Raw genomic sequence first — 17,590 nt, 5'->3', positions numbered from 1 at the left:
AGAGTCGCATCCTTCATTTATGAAAACATTGCGTTTATGACGCATTTCACAGATATGAAAGTCGTATCGCAATTGCTTCGCCATCCTTTGAGCCGCTTCCTCTACATAGATCGGCAATGCACTTCCACAAACAAGCAAAAGTGAATGTAGTCAATATGCATGCACTCAAAATTCAATCTATGGATCTCATTAATAACATTAAACGTAATTCTTTCGCAAGATACATAAATGCCAAAAAGTGAAACATAACATAAAGACCCAAAACACAGAGCGAACCTAATAGGGAAGTGAATCATAATACAAGAAAATGAACTCAATAAGCTACATTTTCACAAACACTATCTTATTTGTTAATAACTAAACCCTACATCACAAACACTTGCCAACAATTCTCTAGATTCTTGAAGGAGTCGCATTCGTCTCATCAATTCACAATGTTATGTATTATCCATAATACAAATTATGTTGTCAAATCATTAATACAAGAGTCTTTCATAAAAAAAATTTGGACAAAGCTTCCTTTGTAAAATGAAGAAAATTTCAAACTAACCATGGTCCAATGGACACCTCACATGAGGATTTCAAAATATTCACTTTCAAAATCATAGAAGGAATGATATGTCCATTTGTCAATACTTAAACTCTACATCATAAGCACTCCCTAATAATTCTTAGACTCTATGAAGAGTCTCAATCGTCATCAATGAAAACATTGCGTTTATGACGCGTTTCACAGATACAAAAGTCGTATCTCAATTCCTTCGCCATTCTTTGAGCCGCTGCTTCTGCATAAATTGGCAATGCACTTCCACAAACAAAGAAAAGTATATGTAGTTATTATGCATGTAATCAAAATTTAATATATGGATCTAATAACATTAGACGTAATTCTTACGCAAGATACATAAATGCCAAAAAGTGAAACACAACACAAAGATCAAAAACACAAAAGTAATGTCAATGTAGTAGGAGCGAAGTCTCACTAGTCATTATAAGGGTCAACATGCGATGGCATGTCACCCTAAACCTCAACATCTAGAGAGGTAGATGCCTCCTCTCGGCTTCGCTTTTTAGGGCAAAGCAATGGAACCATATAGTCTCTAATAAGAGACTCATCGGTGTCAAGCGCAGCACATGCTCGTTCAGATGATAAGCATGCAACCAAAACGGGAGCTGTACCACACCCAAGCTCCAAACAAATACCTCCACGTTGACAAAGCAGCTGCAACAAAAGCCTGGCTCCGCTGCATCTCACCCCGCCAAGGCATCCCTGATCCTGATCTAGCCAAGGAAGGCTCCGGAAAATGGTGTGTCATGAACGAATCTGAAGGCTGGAGACCCAAGCGAGAGAACATAGTGGTGCTCTCAGCCACAAAGCATGCTGGTTTCATCCCAATCGTGTGTACCATAAGTAGCATAGAGCACTGGCACTGCAAATCAAATTACAAAACCACAACATTGAAGAAACATTGAAGAAAGAGCCTCAACAAAACTATACAATACTGAAGTGAAAACAATACCTGAATTCGACCAGATAAACTCTCAACATATCCATATGAACTATGATGGAGCACTATAATGCGACGATGTACCACCATCTGTGAAGCACGACAGAACCTCTCCACCCATCCAATAACCTCTCCTATTCATAGGTTCTTGTAAGAAAAAACTACCGATATTATGAAATAATATTAATGCAAGTAATCAAACACAACACAAATACCTGGAGTAGAAGCCATAATGAGCAGCCATCCAGAATCTGCAAGTGTAGAAAAAGTCAAATGGATAGCAGATCGTACATGCTTCTCAGTGCAAATATCCCAACGAGATGGAGAAGAAGAACCAATATGCAATCCACCAAAAGGAAGATCCAAGAAGACAAAATATGCGGCCCACGAAACAGACTTTCCCCCACGAGTGTATGGCACACCGCTTGAGCGAACTCGAGACATATGTTGATGCACAAGATTCCACGATGCATTGCGAGTACCCTCTCTATAGTTTGCAGCGATAGAAATGTAATTGCCAACAATAGCAATACATCGTGTATCAAAAGGAAGCATTGGGTAACGCAAAGGAGACTCCAAAACATAGACAAATTGTATGCTCCTCCTAACAACAATCAAGCCCGAGGAGTCTGCGACAACATATTTATGATATGTAAACTTTTTCACAAAGTATTAATAAAAGTCGACAATAAAAATTTTGACACTTACCATGCTCTAGAACATCCTTCACAATAGTGGTATCAACCAAAGTCTCCATCCTCTCACTAGACAAGTGGACACCTTAAAAGACATATACAACAGTTTTTGAACCTACAAGAATCAACAGCATGAAAACATAAAAGTTAAAGAATGACATAAGCATACCTGGTTGTCTCGCCTCTGAAGTAGCAGGTGGTGGTTGTCTCGCCTCTGCTGCTGCATCCCTAAGCATGGTTTCTCGAAGCTCTTTCTCTCTCTCAAGGATGTGACCCTGCACCATATCTAACCACCATGGACATGTATCTCTCTCCCATGTTGTCAAAGTGGGCATGCTAGGGGGATACATATATGTGTCCTTTGACGGAGTCTGTGCCCACTGTCTCACCACAAATGGGAGAGTTGGCAAGATCCCCTTTGAAACCAAAAGTGACAAAAACCTAACAAGAAACAAAAACATTGAACACATGAGTCGATAGTGACATACAAAGCAAGATCAAAATTGTTACAAACCTATAAGCCAATCGTTGAGCTGCCATTCAAAAAGTATCAACTTTCTTGAGTGCTTGTTTCTCTACATCTTTGCTTTTGGCCTCCAAAGAAACCTCCAAAGGATAGAGAAAAGGCCTAGCTTCAAACTTAATTTCATCAAAGTAGAACCCCAATGTGCATTCATGTGGCAATGGTGCCCCTCCTGGCACATTTGAATTGTCCAAAACAAGTTGTGTTGCTCTCTCATAGACACGAGCAAGGTAGCCCTCTCTACGCAGCCAACTACAAATTTAAAAAAAGCAAAGTTGTGTTATTTAAACAAATATTATCTCTTAGACAAAGCAAGCCAAACATTAAATAACTAGTAAATCATACTCACTGTCGAAACAAATTATCTCCCTTCTTCAAACCAAAAGCAGTCCTTGTGATCCTATTAGACTCGAGTAATGAAACCCATTGGATTTTATTCTGCATAGGGGCATCATGGAGTGCAATCAAGTTTAGCTTCTCTAAAGTTGCCCAGCTGTCATGTCCCCATTTGAGTGACATAATCTTTGCCAACCAGTTTGTCCCAAGATTGGGATCCAAAATATTCAAGAGCTACAACACAATACAAAGAGCATGAAGTTTTACTTCAGATCCATAACAACATTCAACACAATGACTATTGCTTGATTATTTGGTGAAGTGTACCTTTCCAATGCGTTCTTGATATTTATGTATTATCTCACGATGAATGCTCTTCTCCTCCTTCTTCACATCCTCTACACGCATTCCTTGCTTGAGTTGAGTCAATCTAGACTCTTTCTCTTTAGTTATTTGAATCTAAAAAAGAAATCAATTTGTCTAAGAGTTATTCAAATGACTTAAAAATAATTTTCAAGCAAAAAAAAAAAAAAAAACATCTATAAATAGCATGCCAAGGTAGCGTCGTGTGAGTGGATACCAAGGTTATGCACCTTTAGCATACTTTCTTCGCACAGATGCAATTAGTTTCTGGTCTTTGTCGGGGAGAGTTTTTAGGTAGCTTTTATGTTCAGCTGCACATATGTGATTGGTGTTCACAATCTCATCCCATATGTGAGTGGCCACCAAAGCATGCATGTTCATACTGCAAAAACCTATATTGATTTGTTTCCATAATAAAGTATTCAACAACAAGATATATGCTTTAGTAGATACTCACACATTCATTCGTTGCAAGCTACTCAGCAATGCAATCTCAGGAACCTTGGTGGGATCTATGATAGTACAAAGGACCCTACAATGTCTCTCCTTTGAGGTGGAAAACTTTTCTTTGATAGCTTCAGTCCATGCAAGCGTGCGATGGTTGCCCTCCCAAACATAAAACATGCGGTCTGACAGATCTGCAAACCTTGGTTTTCTTTTGAGCTCCAACTCATACTCCTCATTGATTTCTGTCCAAAGAGGATTCCATTTTTCCTTGATGTCATCTTTAAAACAAGAAACCAAAATTAGTGAATTCAAAAAGAATTTTTAAAATAGAAATTCACTTAACAAATTTAAGAAGCTTCAATTACCTGTAGCAATGGTTTGCTCTCTCTTAAATGTCCAAAGTGAAACAATGAAAGCTCCCTTTTCTTGCATATATCCTTCCCTTGCAAAAGCCGTTTTTAATCCACCTAAATCATCTCTTAAACCTCTGACTCTAGCATATGGAATCAACCTACACAATGGTATAGGAGGACAGTCAAAGCAACTGAACATACGTGTGGTCTGACGTACATCGGCACCTCTATGCATAAAAATATTTTTCTCCTCATCAATCTCTGCAGCTGTAGTTACCTCATCTCGCATTTCCCAAGGGATAATTTGAAGTTCGTTTTCTTTAGGAGCCAATGTGTCATCAATTTCGTGCATAGATCCTTGGTCAACATCCACAGAGTGAATCTCTTCCTCTTCAATGCCATGACACTCTGACATTTCTGTTACTGACACTGATGACACCTGTTCACTACTTTCAAGTGGTTGTGTAGACTTTTCATTACATAGACTTTTCTTTAATCTTCCACGAGATGGACTACAAATAAAATACACAATCAACATCTGAAAAAATTTGTACATTGCCTCTAAACATGAACTTTAACATTCATGTCTATAAGCAATGAAAACTTGCCTCTAAACATGAATGTTAACATGCATGTCTATAAGCAATGTTACATAGTCCATTGGAGGAGACAAAAAATAAAGATTGAAGACAAAAAATAAATACTATCTCCAACAAAACATTGCTTGTAAAAATGCACGCTAACATGTAACATGTATGACTAGAACCTTTTTTGTGCATAAAAATAAATTCTAAAAATACAACAATATATTTTGCTACTCTTTGAAGAAGACTAATGAAATTGTTCAATGTAAGGAGATTCCTGCTCAATACGATGGATATGTTGCATTTGAATTGCCACCAACAAGCAATGAAAATACAACGGTTGGCATGGAGCAGCGTCATGATTGTCATTTGTGGATAGAATATGTCACTTGTAGTAGTGATTGCTTTCCTGGTTCCATTCGCTTCAGTAGGTGTTCAGGTCATCTCCGTTGTGTCAATGATGCATGTCCTTTCTATTTGCGAGCAAGAGTTCATAATGAATCACAATGGCATGGTCGTCTCTCTAAAGTTATTTCCATTGGAATATTGACACCTGAGCTGGGGACAGTGGTTTGTGTCCATTGCAATCAAATGCCTTTTTGTGTTGCAACATGTCCTGCTGTTATTTATTACTGTTTGCCAAAAGATAAGCAAAGAGTTACTCGATGTGCTATTCATATGGGAGAGCATAAGCACCCTTGTGTTCAGGGAAAGAATAGGTCTGCTGAGCAAATGATAGATTCGCTTTTGCAAACTAAATCAAACCAAGATCCTTTCACTGCTACAAACGGGAGCGTGGCTGCCCTGCAAAGTACTCATAATAGCGCAATACATACCATAAAAATGATAGATCAACATACCTGAATCGTCGCATACGCACATGATCGATCTCAACACGAACATAGAGAGATAGAAAATAGAATAGAGCGAGGGAGAACGTGCAAGCGCACCTCCGAGAGCCGAGTGCTACGTTGGCACGGCGAGAGAGAAGAGAGGAGAAGGGAGAAGAAATACACAAACACTGGGTGCAATCTCCCCCCGTGCAAGAGTGACCATTTCCCTCTTGCACGTATTTGTTATATAGATTTCTTGAATGGTCAAATTGGTTACAAACTGGCCGGCCGGTCATAATTGGCCAAAGCTCATAAAAGAATAATAAAATGTACATGATATACAAATACATTTGCATAGGCCAAGATGGGTCTAGTCTTTTCCACCTGTCAGCTGCAATAAATCATAAAATATCATTTCTATAACATACCTCTCCGTTGGAAAGCAACTGTCCTCAGTTGCGAATATAAAAATCTCCAAACAATACTTGTCAAAAAAAGCGATTAGTATGTTGTGTCAAAAACATCACATAATAAAAGAAAAATTTATGAAACTAAACAACATTAGCTTATGCCTGCCGTCATCCACATACTACCTATTCTAGTGTCCCATACCACTAGAATAAGCAGTATATGTCATACCCTGGTGAATCAGGATATCATTGGTCACACTCATCATCGATCTCATAATGTCAAGTCTCATCACATGAACACTGCCATAATAATCACCCGATACCAAATCCCAATCCAATTCCAATTCCACAGCATAAGTCCAAATCCAAATCACTTTCATTGTGTACCCGGGTAACAAAATCATACCAGTTACAGTGGTGGCCAGCCACTGCAGCATGATTTCGTAATTGGTGTTGCCTAAATCGGCAAATCTACACCAATAATACGTTCTGCCTAAATCGACGAATCTGCACTAATAGGACGTGCTGCCTAAATCGGCGAATTTGCACTAATTCTGCCTAAATCGGCGAATCTGAATTTGATATTGTTTAAAAATCATGAATCTGCAATTTATCAATGTGCTGCCTAAATCGGCGGATCTGCACCAAGATGAGTATCTACACACTGCCTAAATCGGCGAGTCTGTGTGCATGTGACCAATGGACTAGACAACGCATAATAAAATATTTGCCACCTATTTGATACAATACTGGAGTATATTCGAGTGCAAAGGTACTTACACATTATTGCCATCATTCCAAATCACCTTAGATGATGTAAATAGTTTTATAGATCAGTGAAAAAAAAATCGTCATATAAGGAATGCCATTTAGTGTAAGTGCAAGTGATGTAAATTTCACAATTCATAAGTTAATATAGGTAAACGAAATATGAAACATGAGTGAGGTTGATGTATGGTACGTACCGTTTGCTAGCACCACACTTGACAACAAGTAATGCTATTTTCACAAATCAAATTAACATTGCAATGCTCGGCTATAATTGAAAGAAATCACTAGCTGGATTGTCACTTAGTCTGTAAAATGATATCGTTGCATAAGAAATTCAATATTAAACATTGGATTTGATTGAACATCAAGGACTTTCCTTTCTTAAAGCTATATACATTGCAATTTAAAAGGGATTATAGATACAGATAAACATGTTGAGAGCAGACATGACTTGTGAATAATTAAAAGAAAAATAGATGGGTACAGTGCATTAGATATCATCATGATGGGAAGAGAAATTTCACGACGTGGTAGTGTGCAAAATTACCCAAGCTATTTATCAGAGAGCAAAATTGTGGGTATTAGAGGCTTAACTTTATGGTAAAGGAATCAATCAAAAGAGATGACCATTTGCCGTGAGCTGGCGATGTCGAGATGAAAATGGAAAATTTGTGTGAAGAATAATAAGCTTCTTATTTTCACAACAGTAATGTGAGGCATCTTCATAGTGTGAGATCGAGGGGTGCACTGTCATAACATGTGGTCGACAACAATTTCAACAAGTTTAGTGTCAGTAATAGCTATGGTAGCAGCAAGCCAACAAGCATACACCAACTCTCGCCTCACGCGACTCGGCATGTGGACAGCAGCCAATAGATGCAACGGTGATGCTCACCAATAGTGTGAAGACGTTGTTTATTATCAACGGTAGACGGACATAATAACGACACGACTGAGTTCACAAACTGTCGTCTGACAGTAGCGTAAGAGTATACACACACAATTTGGAAACGACTACTGTGTGAACTCATATCCAACCAATCCTAATTGCATATACCTAATCACGAAGAAAGGAATATTGACCCTTACCTACAACCTTTGCATTGTAGTTTCACATTTATGGCACCTCAAAATTGGCCAATACATAGATCCCTTTAAAAATCTCTAACATGCACCACTCCCTCTCGCACACTTATAACGACAAACAACTAGACCCAAGAGCAAGAGGAAAGATGGACATAAGTCAGGGGGTATAAATCTGTAAATAGGGATGTACAATGACAAAGTCCATGAAAAAACGACCCTCCTTTGGCATAGGATCTAGGGAATCCGTGACAGACAAGCACAAGCAAGATAATGCAGTTGGCTATCTTCCACTTTGGACGTCGGATCGAAATTTTGATATGCCGCCTTGGACCAAATGTACTCTTTATGTTGACTTGTGGATGCCCACCATGATCTACACTCCGCCTTGTTCTAAAAAAATTATTATATATATATATATAAGGTCGCTCTGCACGCAACCCATGAAAGTGAGTCCCTTTCTCCTCGTCGCTTCCTATAGCTTGCAGCCTTCCATAGCATGTTGCCCTACACAACCATCTCAGACTCCCCCTTTTGACTGCCCATTATAGGTTCCCTCATTTCTTTGCAACTCTGGTTCCTCCTGACACCCTCCAACCCTCATCGTATCGCCCTCCTTCATACTCTCATCATCATCCCCTTCTCCTCGTACATGGCCTTGCTCAGCATGCCGTTCTCCAGTTCCCCCCGTAGCAAGCGAACCCTCTGCTTGTCGCTAAGTGGGGGTCTCATCTGTCCTCCTCCTTGCCAACCACGGGTCACCCCTCTGCTCGCTGCAATCCTACACACATGTGACAACTCCTTGCTTGTCTGCAGTCGTGTTCCTGACTGTCATCCCTGCTTTGCGGAACCTGCATGCGGCCCCTCTATAAGCGGCCGCACAACTGGAGTTTAAGTGAGAGGAGAGGGCGAGAGCGAGAGAGGGAGGAACGGGTGGATTGAGGGCAACACATGCACAGACGGTGGTAGTAGCTGGCTGAGAGAGAGAGAAAAAACGACTGGTGGGTGGCACGCAAATGAAACTCCAGGTGGGCCGCCCCTTTTTTTCTATTTTAAAAAGCTGCATGGCGGCTGCGTGGTGCGCAGCCAGTTGTTGGAATCCGTCAACTGACGAGAGGGGGAGAGAGAAAATGTTCGACGTTTGCATGATAACGAGGGAGAGAGATACTGTTGCATGGTAGCTGTGGGTTGAGTGGCTGGGGGTGATTAGTTGGCTGCATGGAGTTGGGTGGTTGAGCCGAACGAGATAGAGAGAGAGAGAGAGAGAGAGAGAGAGAGAGAGAGAGAGAGAGAGAGAGGAGAGAGAGGAGAGAGAGAGAGAGAGAGAGAGAGAGAGAGAGAGAGAGAGAGAGAGAGAGAGAGAGAGAGAGAGAGAGAGAGCACGTTTGGCCGGCAGTGGACTAGAGAAAGAGAGGGAGAGGAAGAGAGAGAAAGAGAAAACCTGATCTGCATGGGGTGAGAGAGAAAGAGCAAACCTGATCTGCATGAGGCGTCAGTTTTGGTGAGAGGGGGAAAGAGAGAGTTTGGAGTGTGGGCGCCGCAAGTAAACAGGGGAGGGAGAGAGCGAAATGTGAGGCTGTATTTCATGCTACTACCCAGCCATGCAAGAAAGAGAGAGAGAGAGAGAGAGAAAGGGAGGGTGGTTGTTGAGGGAGGGAAGGATTTCAATGGTGCGCTTGTACTCGCGGTGGTAGTGCATGCAATTTGGGCAACTTCAGTAGCCGAACAGTAAAGTCCCCCGACGTTGTAATTCAACCAAAGCCATATATGTGATGCCTGGTCTTGCTTGATGAAAGGGTAAGTCTGATTTTGGCAGTGGTTTCCCTTCGTGCTGAAGAGTCCACACCCAGTGAATGCCACTGGATGAAGACTCCTCTGATAAGTTTGGCCAGCTCCTAATTGATCTACATTAGCAATAAAGGGTTACGGAAGTTGGAAACCAACAGGAGGTGTCTTGCGTGTGTGTGCGCACTTGCAAGTTGTGCAGCGGTGCAGTGAACGAGACGCTGACAATGAGAGAGATAGAGTCGGACTATTGCAGAGGGGGGATGTTCATTCGTCAGCAGTGGAGATGCACGATATTACTTGAATTTTAATAAGTGTGACTTAAAAAAAAGAAAAAGATAGTCCGAGGGTCGTTCTCACCAGCAAAATTTGTCTCTACAGCATACCACCTCAAGTGTTCTTCACACCTTCTACATAATTAAGTATTCTAGATCTCATTATTGGCAATAATACGGTAGCCTAACTCCTACTATCCTTGCATATATTTGCTTGCGTACATCGCTCTCGTCAATCATAACACTTAAATCCATCGTAATTTAGTACCAACTTATGCTAAATTATGCTAATCAAATAGTCAATTATACTTACCAAGTAAATTGGTGTGCAATCATGATAATCTATGGTGCGTAAATAATCAAAGCACAACGTTGATCTTGAAGGATTACTAGTAAACATCTACATGCAATTTTAAACAAAAAGAATCAAGTCAACAGTATGCGTTACTTATCTTTGATCATGATAGCCATGATTACGACAAGCCCGCGAACGTAGTCAAAGCTCTGATACCACTGCTACAAACGGGAGCGTGGCTGCCCTGCAAAGTACTCATAATAGCGCAATACATACCATAAAAATGATAGATCAACATACCTGAATCGTCGCATACGCACATGATCGATCTCAACACGAACATAGAGAGATAGAAAATAGAATAGAGCGAGGGAGAACGTGCAAGCGCACCTCCGAGAGCCGAGTGCTACGCTGGCACGGCGAGAGAGAAGAGAGGAGAAGGGAGAAGAAATACACAAACACTGGGTGCAATCTCCCCCCGTGCAAGAGTGACCATTTCCTTCTTGCACGTATTTGTTATATAGATTTCTTGAATGGTCAAATTGGTTACAAACTGGCCGACCGGTCATAATTGGCCAAAGCTCATAAAAGAGCACTTGAATAATAAAATGTACATGATATACAAATACATTTTCATAGGCCAAGATGGGTCTAGTCTTTTCCACCTGTCAGCTGCAATAAATCATAAAATATCATTTCTATAACATTCACAACTGCCAAGCAATTAGAACGTGTTGCTCCCCAAGACGTGATATTAGATAAGCTTGTGATGGAAACTGCTGGCAAAAATGACTCTATTGAAGATGGAGAGTTTTCAGAATTTCTTGATACCATTACTCCTCTATCTATTCATTCATAGTGTACTTTTTTCCCTGGATAGCTTGGAGTTCAGAGCAGCCACAGTGTTTCAAAATGTCGATCATAGGTCCAGGGAGTGGAGTTGACTTGGTGAATAAGATGCGTCCAGGAGGAAACTTTAGAGAAAATGTGGGTTCACTTTTATCATGTGCACCGTGTTCAAGGGTGGCCAACAATGTCTGCTCATGTCTATTACCCATTTGTGCGTGAATTAATGACAATTGCCACCTGTGAATTCACTGTTGAAAATAAATTTCATTCATAGTGTACTTTTTTCCCTGGATAGCTTGGAGTTCAGAGCAGCCACAGTGTTTCAAAATGTCGATCATAGGTCCAGGGAGTGGAGTTGACTTGGTGAATAAGATGCGTCCAGGAGGAAACTTTAGAGAAAATGTGGGTTCACTTTTATCATGTGCACCGTGTTCAAGGGTGGCCAACAATGTCTGCTCATGTCTATTACCCATTTGTGCGTGAATTAATGACAATTGCCACCTGTGAATTCACTGTTGAAAATAAATTTGCTCAAATAGAGTTTTGGAAAATGTTAAATAAAGTGGTGCAAGATCAAGGGTATGAAAAGACAAAATTCAGAGGGTTTATGGCAGATGAAGCAAAAGCAAATTGGATTGCTGTTCAGACTGTTTACTTTGGTGGGGCAAAAACAAAAATACCTTCCAAAGAACGATCATGTGGCTTTCATTGGGAGCAGTCCATGATTCAACATGCAGTGAAATGTATCCGTCCATCTTCACAAGAGGATCACAAAATTTGTGCCGAAAAAGGCGGAGTGCACCATTGAGGAGAATCAAGCAGACATTTGTAAAAAGATCTACGCCAATTTTGAAGGCAGGGCATGAGAGATGTCGGAGAGGATGGCTTGTTAGAGACTTGGATGGCTAGGTGGGAGTAAGATAACAATTGGGGAGGGAGATTTGTAACACAGGATGAGTCTGGAAATTTTGTGCCCACAACAAACGTGTCTGAGGTTAAGCATGCAAGCATGCGTGCATCTAATTGGTAACAAAGAGAAAATTAGCTTGTATGAGGTAGTTGGTGCAGACATGGCAATGGCAGTGCTACAAAGCGCCAAATACAATGCTTATCTAAAAGGTGTTAGGTCTACTACTGGTCCTGGGATCGATGATCTCGCAAAGCGATTTTTGGGCCGATCATCAACAACATCAACACCACTCTTCAATGTCTGAGATGGTTTTCAAAGCCCTGAAATGAATAGAGCTCCCTTGCGAGAGAAGAGTGCTAAGAAGAAGCGACCAACATTTGTTGATGCAGATGAGCTGCTTGATGAAGACACTCATAGACCAGAATTTGTGACAGTTACAGAGACGGTTGTAGGGCCAGATGTGCATCCAGAGACTAGCTGTGGAGTTGGCAAATATTGGCACGAGGTTAATGTTCCAAAGACACTTTGGTCTATAAGAAGAACTGAGCCTGGTAGAAAGATGACTTGCTTTGGGATGGTTGATAATCAGAGTGTTAGATGTGCACGATACATCAATGAAGGGAATGACGATGTCACACGTGGAACTGCTGCTCCATGCTTTTGGGGACGCAGAAAGTATCCTGCCTCTGGTTCAAATCCAGGTGGTTTAGTGGAAGGTTTTTTGTGGTTTTGCAACTCCAATAACATGCATACATGGTGGATACATGAAATGATTGTAGGGGCTCCAGGGCCAGCACCAGGTGTTTGGCCTGTAGCGCAGGGAACACAATTGTTGCCAGTTGAGGTGGAGCACTTGCAAGCAAATGGATTTGTCCTTCAATCAACAACAAAGGCTACCAATTTAGGTAGTGGTTTGCGATCAAGAAATAGTGTTCCCAGTGCCTTTCGTCCTAGGTATAGGGATGGGAAGATTGTTAAGTGGAGATCAAAGCTGACAAAGATTTTCATACAAGGATTGCTTTGGGGAGCACACTTGAAGCAAAATTGGTGAAAGAAGTGATTATTGTGTGCAATGAAACACATGTTTTCTATGTCAGTACAGAGGGGTCCAAGGCAAAGGGGATAACATACTCAGTGACAATCTCTGATTTTCCATGATGCACATGCGAGGACTTCCAAAAGAGAGAATAAAAAAAACAGACCTATGTGCCGTGCAAACACATGTACTATGTATTTCTTCATATTCTTGAGTTAGACTCACATGCCCATGAGTTCATGCACCAGGCTGCTTTATCCAAGGTAGAAATTTTTCAGGATCTGGGGGGAACTAGGGCAGCTGTGCGTCCTTGGGATACTTACACAACATGATGTTCAAATTATATACTGCACACCGTTGCAGTACTTTTTTGTGTGCATTTACGTTAACTATCAATCACCATCCTAGGAGTTTTTAGGTTGCAATTTTGAAATTTTTGGGAAATGTCGAACGTAAGGCTTCGAACACATAAACTTTTCATGTATTTAATATATTGTTGTCGTTTTTTGTTGGCATTTGGATTTACTACCAGCTTCTATCCTGGGAGTTGATAATTTTTGCATCTTTTGGCTTTGCCTTGTAAGCAATTGCGTGAGTTCAGTTCCTTAGTATGCTCTCGACTATATTTTGTTAAAAATTATAGGTCGTCAATAGCAATGTGTTTAAATGTCTACACTGTTTTTGCATTCCTTACCAACAATCGTGGTAAGGGAGTTCATGGTTTTGAATATATTGGCTTTACCTTGTACGACAACACATCATATGGGTTTACCTCGTAAGAGGCACGGTAAACTATTAATTTATTTCCTTGGAAACTATTGGTCATCAACAAATATGTGTCTAAATGTTTTCAATGTCTTTGCTCGATTTAGTGCTCACTCAGATTTGTTTGTTGCAGTAGTTTTTTGTGGGCATTTACGTTAACTATCAATCACCATCTTAGGAGTTTTTAGGTTGCAATTTTGAATTTTTGGGATACGTCGAACATATAAGGCTTCGAACACATAAACTTTCCATGTATTTAGTATATTGTGATCGTTTTTTGTTGGCATTTGGATTTACTATCAGCTTCTATCCTAGGATTTGACAATTTTATGGCTTTTGGCTCGTAAGGAATTGTGTGTAAGGAATTGCGTGAGTTCAGTTACTTAGTATGCTCTCAACTATATTTTCTTAAAAATTATAGGTCATCAATAGCAATGTGTTTGAATGTCTACATTGTCTTTGCATTCACTACCAACAACCGTGTTAAGAGAGTTCATGGTTTTGAATATATTGGCTTTACCTTATACGACAACATAGTTCTAAATCATATGGGTTTACCTCGTCAGAGGCACGATAAACTACCAATTTATTTCCTTGGAAACTATTGGTCATCAACAAATATGTGTCTAAATATTTTCAATGTCTTTGCTCGATTTAGTGCTCACTCGGATTTGCTCGCTATATGAATCCTTTGGGTTTTCTTTGGAAACTATTGATTATCAACAAATATGTGTCTAAATGTTTTCAATGTCTTTGTATTTGTTTGCTCGATTTAATGCTCGCTCGAAGATTGGGATTCTTCGTATTGTACTTGTCTTCCCACAATATCAGAATGTGTACTAATACATATGTCTTTGGATGGTGGCATGTACAAACTTTAGTTTTGTTCCGTAGAGAGTCCATCACCACACCTTGTATCATCGCTGATGTATTTGGTTTTTTATGAATATCAAATAAGCCTATTGTCTCATGTGTTGCAATTTTTTTAAGAGAATGATATATAGTACAATTTAGTTTACAATTTGGATAACAATGGGCATATTCATAACAAGCCAAGCACTTGTAGGAGGGTTTAAGTGCTATGTTTGAGCTCTATTGCCTCAACTCACGCCCGCACTTAATGTTTGACTCTAAACACAAGCATAGTGACTATTTCTTTTATAGTGTGTTTTCCTCCCCTATAGCTCTCTAGCTACAAGCCGTTGCATTCTGAACCACTAGCCATCTCTAAATCACACATGCCTTGGGGGCAAGGATTGTGGATTTTGGAATGCGGAAGAATAGTGAGTCACAAAAACATCAAGACACACACACACACAAACGTCGTCGTTAGAGCCGAGTAGCACCCAAAGCTAGTGGAGGAAGTAGGGGGAGGAAGGTACCCACATTCAACAAATCCAAATTTCTCTATTGGCTTCTCGGAGTCTTGTTAACGCAATGATAACCCCTTCGTATTTTAGAAGATAAAGCTATAATTTTGCAAACGAATGCATGATCGTATTTCTCTCCAGCTCTACTCTATGAGCGTGCTTCCTTTTCGCTAAAATTTCCTCATGCGATGTTTTTCTTTGAGGCTTCTCTGCTTTTGCAACAGGTCAGGTTTTCTTCCCTTAATCCTGGTTGCACCAAGTTCGACTTAGCCTTAGGGCACATGAAACAAAACGTTGTCGTTGTGGGTTCAAAGCTTTTGGTGCTCGAGATATAGGAAATTGAACGAAGTTTCATCTTAGTCTCACTATGAATTAGTGAGTTTAATGATATCACTAGTATGTGACCCGCACGTTGCTGCGGCTACGAAGTAAGGCTAGAGTCACATTGGATGGTAGAAGAAGAGTTGAAAAAGAGATTTTTTTTGGGTGGAACACCTAAGGTATACACTATTTTGTCAACACCAAAGGGTGAAAAAGTACTTAGACCACTCTTCTACCACCACCTCAAGGTTCACACTTAGGCGACCAAAGAGTGTAACCATACCATTGCAAACCTTAGAAGAGCACCATAGAACTCAAAAATTTGCAATTGAAGGGTGGTTTTTGTTAGCAAAAAATTGAAGGGTTCTTTTTCAACATGTAATTTTTGTTTACTCTCCTTGTTTTGTGGGGGGGAGGGGGGGCGCCCATTTTGTGTCGTACATTAGCACCGGTTGCATCAGCTATCGTTATGCAGTATGAACACCTTTATATAGCTAGTTCACTCTCATTGGATGTGCATGGTGACTCACAGCTATCGCCGTCCAATCTGAACCTACCTTGAGGCCCAATTTTGGGACCCTATCCCCAAAAGGTGACAACATGTGCAAATTTTCTTTGTGCATCCAAATTGTATCTTCTATGCTTCATTACCTTATCATCTCCTAAGTGGTAATAAGTGTTTCCACTAACTATCAATGGTTACATCTCAAGTAGAAGGATGGAAGAAACGACATTCCTCCATCTACGAAGTCTCAAAACACAACCCAATCAAGCTCTCCCCATCCAACTCCCCTAATTAAATGTTAGAGGGTGCTCATAACAATGGGACCTCTACAAATAGCTGGTGCATCTTTTTCCTTCAGAAAACCCATCGACATACAGCCTATTTCATAGTTCTCAAGAGGGATCATTTTGAATAAGAATCCAACTTAGGGTAGCCTTGAAGGTTCATCATTGTAGGAATCAAAGGGACCTAAACTTTGACATCTAGAAGTTCTACTTTGATACCACACTTCCTACTTTCTCTACTTTTGTTTTTCATTACATAGAATCTTCCCAAGATGCTTTAGCATCTCTAATTAGCATGTCCATGCACGTCACCATTTAAAATCAATCTTAATGAGTAAGATTTGAACACATCACGTATATAGTATGAAACTCAACCTTAACCACTAGGCTATATGCCTATGCTGGTCCTTGAGCCCCTTTGAGCCATAAAAAACACTACAAGAGGCTCTTCATATTAGCGACGCTCACACACCGACGCTCAAAAAAAAAATTCCCGGCGTCGCTATGAGCGTCGCAAATTTACAAAGAAATTTGCGACGCTCATAGCGACGCTCATAGCGACGCCGGCTGGGGTAAAAAAATAACCGAGCGCGCCCAAAAACTCAGATCTCAGATCTGAGTTTTTGGCGCCCTCAAGCAAGGAGCAGGTAACGCTCTCCCTCACTCTCTCTCTCTCTCTCTCTCTCTCTCTCTCTCTTTTTCTTCTCCACACACACACACACACACACACGAGGAGAGGAAGGAGAGCCAGGTATGTTCCTTCCCTCTCCTCATTCTTATGTTCCCTTCCCCTCTTTCTCTCTCCCTCTCTCTCTCTCTCACACACACACATACACACACACACATAGTGTTTTTGAGAGAGAGAGAGAGAGAGAGAGAGAGAGAGAGTACAAACAAAAACAAAAACGCACACACACATACATAAACAAAGAATGCACACACACATTGAGAGAGAAAAAGAGAGAGAGAGCATGCATAAACAAAAAACGCACGCATTGAGAGAGGAAAAGAGAGAGAGAACATGCATAAACAAAAAACGCACACATTGAGAGAAGAAAAGAGAGAGAAAACATGCATACGATCCAAAAAAACGCACACATTGAGAGAGAAAGAGAGAGAAACTAATTTAACGTCGTAGGAAACTAATTAAAATTAAAAGACCTAAAGATCTAGCCGACGAGGAGTTGAACTCAAGACCTATTATTCAAGAGGGAAATGGCATAATCAATCTATCATACTTGGCATGGGTGATAGAAAGGTTATACCATTTATCTCTTTTTATTGGCACA

The 17,590-nt window shown here is 40.5% G+C and overlaps 1 pseudogene; it reads right to left on the bottom strand.

Moving 5' to 3' along the window:
• Positions 1-678: 678 nt before the first annotated feature.
• On the bottom strand, positions 679-4,781 carry LOC147418804 (uncharacterized; annotated as a pseudogene).
• Between the last annotated feature and the right edge of the window lie 12,809 nt (positions 4,782-17,590).

Source organism: Adiantum capillus-veneris, chromosome 29 (assembly GCF_014529385.1).
Source record: "Adiantum capillus-veneris isolate H3 chromosome 29, ASM1452938v2, whole genome shotgun sequence".
NCBI classification, from domain to species: domain Eukaryota; kingdom Viridiplantae; phylum Streptophyta; class Polypodiopsida; order Polypodiales; family Pteridaceae; genus Adiantum; species Adiantum capillus-veneris.
This window is presented reverse-complemented; position numbering and strand designations above follow the sequence as displayed.